This window comes from Penaeus japonicus, unplaced genomic scaffold, assembly GCF_977035675.1.
Source record: "Penaeus japonicus unplaced genomic scaffold, GWHDUDI00000001_assembly GWHDUDI00000006, whole genome shotgun sequence".
NCBI classification, from domain to species: domain Eukaryota; kingdom Metazoa; phylum Arthropoda; class Malacostraca; order Decapoda; family Penaeidae; genus Penaeus; species Penaeus japonicus.
In genome coordinates, this window is record NW_028234408.1 from 9,821,889 (window position 1) to 9,829,388 (window position 7,500).

General features: G+C 37.9%; 1 protein-coding gene across 1 annotated transcript in view; it reads left to right on the forward strand.

The window, feature by feature from the left end:
• Nucleotides 1-7,500, forward strand: part of LOC122264473 (uncharacterized) — a 50,954-nt gene that overhangs the window by 1,171 nt on the left and 42,283 nt on the right. The window lies entirely within an intron of this gene.

The following is a 7,500-nucleotide window of genomic DNA, read 5'->3' on the forward strand; positions in this document are numbered from 1 at the left end:
CCTTAGTATACCCTTGGATTTTGGGAGTGAAGGTAATATATATATATATACATATATACATATATATATATATATATATATATATATATATATATATATATATATATTTCCCGTGGGCACTAGGCAGCAATGAATCAGAAATTCAAGTCACAAATCAGGTTACCAAGGTTATATCTATGTGAGAAAGATAGAATGCAGTAACGCATTTTTATATAGGAGGTGCCCTCGGGAACTGTCTGTAAAAACTCGCTATCACTGCTCTGCTAAGAGCACATAGGTAATTTCCATGATGGTTGTAAGGCATCTGGTTAGACAGTTCTTTTAGTGGGCCGCATGGTCTATTGGATTAGCAGCCGGATTTGTCACTCTGACGGCTCGGGTTCGAGTTCCGGTCAGGGGGTAAAATTTTTATTTCTATATTAAAATGCGTTACTGCATTCTACCATCTTTCTCACACACACAGACATATATATATATATATATATATATATATATACATATATATGTATAAATATATACATTTATACATATATATATATAAATATACATATATACATGTGTGTGAGTGTGCTTGTGTGTGTATATATATATATTCTATTACCTTCAATTCCGAAATTCAAGGGTATACTAAGGTTCCTACAGTCATCAATAGTTTCATATATATGTATATATATATGTATATCTATATCAATATATCTATGTATGTTCATATCTGTACATAAACATATATATATACATATATATATGTATATATATATATGTATATGTATGCATGTATCAATGTATATATATATAGAGAGAGAGATGAATATATCATATGTATGTATGAATATATACATATATAATTATATATATATAGATACATAGATATATGTATATATATAGATATATATTTACATTTATATGTATATATACATATATATATAAATATGTATGTATATATAGATACATATATACATAAATATGTTTATATACATGTATATATACATGCATACATATCCTGTATATATAAATATATGCATGCATATGTATGTTTATATATATGTATATATATATGAATATATGTATGTAAATGTATGTTTATATATATGTATATATATATATATAAATATAGGTATTTATATGTATGTTTATATATATGTATATATATATATATATATTTGTATAAATATGTGTATATATAAATATATATACATGATAAATAGATATATATATATATACATATATATACATAATATATAAATATATATATACATATATATATATATATTGTGATGGGTATAAGATTACTTTAATATCCACACATAGAGAATAAAAGGTTAGCGTCAAAACACAGCAGCTGATATGATAATATATTATAACTTCAAAATAATCACAGTGTTATGATACGGTATAATATATATAATACAAGGAATGACTCTGGAAGTAAAAAAGGTAAGATTAGCACTGGCACACAAATCGAAGATGCAGGTGTGTTGGTGGTCAGAGAGTGCGGCTGAGGTCAGAAGACCAAGTGTATCCTTGCTACCGCCAACACATCTCAGGTCGGCTAGTTAGATGGAGGATGACCCGCCCACAGTAGAAATAGGTGGAGCTAATATTAGTGTCAGCCTAGGTCGCTATATCCTGATTGGTTGGCTTTGAATCACCACATTCTAAGGGTCTGTCCTTCGGTCAGTCTCTGAGGGTGATTTTCCTATGATGCGGGAATGACCAGATTCTCACGCAGGCGCCGCCTGTGACGTGTCTTTCTCTGATCCCTGGGTGATATACGAAACCCGGTAATTAAGATCACATCTGTGTATTGTAACTCAATCATATTTCCTCAGGTCATACATTTGTGCTGGTAACCGTTAAATTTATATACGTTCATATCACTCTACCATGCTACCCCAAATCGTCCCACTTTGGTAAGAAATAAAGTAAGAAGCTTTATACTTAACTGAAGGTAATAGTTTCTTGATCAGGGTAACTCTATAAGAGTGATATACGAAGAGACAGCAAACATCTGGCAGTGTCTTGATTGATGCACAGTTCTACACGGTTGTGCAGAATGGCAGGCCTCGAGATCAGCTGCGGCAGTTACAGGTCTAACACACCTGGGAGGTGTGCTCTTCTGCATCCGTCAATATCATAGCTTGAGAAATGTACAAGTACCTGGCGCCTTATATGGCTTTAGAGAGGTAAGTGGGGACGTAGGGTGGAAGGCATAGTTCAAGATATGAAAAGAAAAATAGTTCGTGCTATAAGAAAAAAAAAAAAATCGTAAGTTAGTAATATATCAAATATTGTATCAGAGTGCTTTTATTTATCTTTTTTTGGTGCTTTATATGTGTATTTTTTTTTCTTATAATATATGACATGAGGGTAACTGGTATATGCAACATAATCATGGGTAGGTATTACTTGCTTGTTTTGCCTTGCAACTCGCCTATAGGTGATGCAATAGCACGCTTCCAGGGTTATTAGCAACATACACATTCTGGCGACGGTAACGTATATGGGATAAATGTAGGTTTGTAGGTTGCGTAGAACGGGCTGAGCAGGGTAAATGCATCAAGCTGTTGCAAAGTAGGTATATGCTGAAAGGTAATACTAGGAAGAGAAATGTTATAGGATGGCAATGATACCGACATGGGCTGCAGGTAGGAGGTATTCATTGCAATTTTCCTTGTGTAGGTATGGGTGGCTGGAATAAATAAGGATAAGGAATTTAGCTCACATGAGGCTGGAAGAACAAAAGTACCTTGTAGAACAATATCACAGTTATACTTGTTACACATAATTGCAGCTGTGATAGCCTTTAAGTAAAATAATAGGGTAATGTTGGGAAATGAGAAAAGAAACGACCTAACTGAACCACGGATTTCAGAGAACGTGCACTGATCAATGATGTTATGGTTTGTAATGAGTGCCCTGGAGCAAGATGGCATGTTTGTATCATGTGCCAGAGGCGATGAAGTGTAAACAAATGTGCGAGGAGTGATCTTTGCACAGTTATCTAAGAAATCTGTTGGGGGGAAAGAAATAGCCTGGCCGTGAAGGGATTTTAGGATGAGTGAATGTTGTGTTTAATGAGAAGAAAGTGTTATTTGTTTTGTATGGGAATGGGTGAACGAAATAAGCTTTGAAGGTAGTTTCAGGGGAGAGTGGAATAAGTACAGTGAGACCTGACATTGTGAGGTAAGATTTTAGAGTAGAGTAGAACTGAAGGCGTTGCTTTAGAGGAAAAAGAGGCTTAACATTAGCAGAGGAGATATTGTGGAGAATAGGGCGTAAGTCATGTGGAGTAATGAGACTAGGAAGCACTTTGCCTGCTGTTGCTGAAATCAACGAGTTGGTTATTGAGTTAATACTATTTATAATCTTATTAATTGTCACTTGGTAAGATAGCACGTTAAACGTGAGCTCAGTGAAATGACTTATTGAGCTTTGTGGAGAGGTTTTCAAAGGTTGAATTAACGCCGTGAAATGCTCTCTGTAACTCGTGAACATTAGTGGCAATATTGTTGATGACATGAATCGATGCATCAAATCTGTGAGTAATTGTTCTGAGATTATTCTGATATTCTGAAAATTTAGAAGTGAAAGTATATATCATCAACAACGCCAAATACCGCGTTGCCGACAGCATTAATTAATCCTCGTCGTGAACGATGTATATGTTCTACAAAAGAAGAAAGTTGATTATGGATAGAATTAAGTGCACTGTCAAGAAGAGAGAATTGCTGCTGCATTATCTGTTCACGAGTTACCTGCGCTTGAAGTGATGCTATCTTACGTAGGTGGAAAGTAGCTAGGCTGTAGAAATCAGCAATCGGCTGAAGCAAAACTTTGATTTCCACATTGTTATTAGTAAGACAAGCCCATGGTCCTTAACGAAGGCTCCTGATACTGCACGAAGCCTAGGGGGTAGGGCATGGGGGTCAGCAGACGACAAGGCAAAGAATGATAAGCCCAAGAGTAGTAAGATCTGGAAGATAGAAATCAATTAGTGTTCGTCGGCCGTGGGAGAATAGTACTTGTGAGCAAGCTTTAGGCCGTCGAAGTGAGACCAAGAGTATTCACCTGATTGTATGCATTTAATGTAGGCTTTGTTGTTATTTACTTGAATTATTCTAAATAGACCTTCAAATTTAGGAGCAAGCTTTGACATAATAGTGAGTTGTTGGTTGACTTTTCTGAATACTAGTGCACCAACTTCAATGTCCTTGTGGCGGGCAACTTTGTGTTGCAATGACAGAATTTTAGCTCTGGAATTAGTCCAATGCTGCTTTGTGATCTGAAAGATTGACTTATTTCTATTTAGAAGATATTCAGCATAATTTTCATTATATGAACGAACTTGATTTTCATTAAAGTAGCCATAGGGTAGTCTTTTATCCAATCCATATAAAAGAAAATGTGGGGTATCACCTAATGAAGAATGGAATGTACTATTGATACAAGACTGGATTGTCAGTAGCGATTCATCCCATGTATCCAATGTCGTATCAACAAGCGATTTCATTAATGAGAGGATGGAGGAGTTTAGCCTTTCTGTAATACCATTACTTTGTGGGCGGTAAGGGAGAATGTTAACAGAGTTACATTCATGATATCACATAACTTATCCATGACCTTGTTATGAAATTCAGTCCCATTTTCAGATGAAAAATGCATGAGGGCTGAATAATCGTGAAAAGCATGTTCAACAACATTTGCTGATTTGTTGGACATGGTGACTAGTTAAAAACGAGTGAAGTTATCAATGAACACTAAATTATAACGATTTCAATTGCGAGAAGGTAGAAGACCTGACAATGTGCCGCAAGAGACCTTCTGGAAAGGAAAGTCTTGAATGTTATATTTTAATGCAGGGCTAGGTCATTGGTATTTCCTTTGTAATATGGGCATTGCATACAAAACTAAACATGCTTAGCAACCTTGCTAATAAGGCATGGGAAAAAGAAGCAATGCTGAGCTAAGTTAATTTCCTTATACTTACCGCAGTGTGCAGCTTCTTTCAATTCATGAAAAAAAGAAAGGACACGACCTTCAAGAGATTCAAGACATGTAGCAAAGTAGACCATTATCATCGAGGTAAACTTGACTTACTCGTATATGTCTGCTAGGGAGAGGTCTTTCATTCCTTTCTAAAGCTTGAATTAAGGGGCTGTACAGATCATCATTATGTTGCGCTAGCCGGATCTCGTCCTCCGTGGGGGGGGGGGGGGTCCATGGGAGGTATGGCTGGTGCAGCCAAGACCGGAGCGGTAACAGAATAAATGGGGTCGAAACGGCGACGATTAACATGTGCAGGCCGGTTCTCGTCCTCCGAGGGATCCTCAACGGTAGGCGCAGCAGTATTTACTAAGATGGGTGCAATGTCAGAGAATTTCACATTGCGGGAGGAAAAGGTGGGCGAGGAGCTGACTCTAGCTCCTCGTTGTGAGTTGTTAGAGAGAGGAGCGCGTGATAGCGCATCGGCAACATTTTCCCGAGTAAATAAACAATGGTGACGGCAGACTATTACAGAATTTCAATTGCGCGGGCGCATCGTCCTTGAGGGTCCCTACCTTTAAATATGGACGTGAGGGGGAATGATCAGTGTGCACTTCTATCTGATATCCCAAGATTAGCTCTCGAAAATGACGGAGGGCTCATGTGATACTTAGAAGTTCACGGTCCGTCGTATGGTAGCATTTTCCCGCTAAATTGAGAGCACGACTTGCAAAAGCAATGGGCTGCATTTTTCCAGAATGGCCATGTTTCTGATAGAGTACTGCTCCGAGCCCGAGGTTTGAGGCATCAGTGTTGAGGACAAAAGGCAAATTGAAATCGGGGAAGGCTAAGAGTGGAGCCTTAATTAGTCGTGACTAAAGTGTGTTAAATGCGGCATTTTCCTCGTCTGTCAACTGCCAAGTACAATCCATTTCAAGATGAGTAAGCGGGGTCGCGATGGACCAGTAACCTTGAATGAACGGCCTGAAAGGCCAAAATATGATTTCAAATCCTTCTGGTTCTTAGGTGTTGGAAAGTCAGCAATGGCTTTCATTTTGGAATCATAAGGTGCAATACCGTTAGATGACAAGGTATGGCCTAAGAATTCTAACTTAGATTTCAAGACCTGACACTTGCTAGGTTGAATAGTTAATCCTGCAGTTGATAGCCTATTGAAAACCTGACGCAATTTATTTTCGTGTTCAGAGAGGGAGGGTGAGCAAATTAATATATCTAAATACACGAGGACCTGATCATTAATTAATCCTGATAGTACAAGTGACATTAATCTTCTAAATGTGAGAGGGGAATTGCAAAGGCCAATGTCTTGCAACAACAATGCAAGATTAGGAATTGGGAAGGGTTCTGGCACTGTTACTTTATTTATAAGCGACCACTGGGCAGAAAGTATTATCCTTCTTTGGATCAAGGAGTAGGGGGGAGGGCCAGGGTAAATTGCTTGGTTGAATAAGATTCATGTCTAACATTGCTTTAACCTCCTTTTCTAAGGCCTGTAGCTTTGAATGAGGGATCTTATAACTTGGTATATCTGAAGGCTTAGCATCAGGCTCGAGGGTAATGGAGTGTTGAAGCAATGTTGTTTCTCCGATAGAATGGTCCTTGGTTGGCAGTACGCTTGGATATTCAAAATATATCCTTCGTGAAAATCTAAATTTTGCATCAGAACATGATCAGAGCTCTGCTTATCAGGGGAAGATGATGTTGCAGTGACAGAAAAAACAGGGGAGGGAACAAGTAAATCAAATTTGCAGATAGCCAAGTCTGTGAATTCATAAGATATTACAGGTACACCAGCGTTAATAGTCAATGGGTCCAGGGTCAGATTAAATTCATGTACCTGACATCTATTATTAGTAATATTATACAAGGAAGGTAATGTTGCACAACTTTTTACTCATATATTATCAGGTAATATCAAAGCAGTAACATTTGCCGAAGGACAAGAAACAACTATCAGTAAATCATGAAATGCTGGAATAGTAGTGGTAGCACTAGCAATGAACTTAAGAGCATTACCATTAGCTGTCCAAGATTTCGCACAGTCGTTAACGTGTTTTGCGCACGAAGGTTTGCGTGATGTGGGTGCCGGAATTGGGGCCAAGGAGATGGAGCGTGCAGCGAGAGGATAGGTAAAGCGAGGGTGGGTGGGAGGGGTATGGGGAGGAGAGGGAGGTGAGTGAGGTGTAGACAAGGGGTGACTATGGTCATGTGTGAGCTCATAGATCCTATTGCATGTGAGAAGGGTTTGTTATGCGTCCAGAGACATGAGGGAGGCCGTAACAGGTAATTCTGACCATTAAAAGTAATGCTATTACTCAGGGTGGAGGGAAATTCCTGTACGGTATAAGAAATCATCACCCAACAAGAGGTGTCCTGGGGTAAAATTAGATTCTACTATGACAAACTTGTAAGCAAAAATTTAATAACCAAGATAAATGTTAAGGACTTTATTGCCTAAAGCTGATACCTTATCTACTGTAGAAATATGCAGGCTTG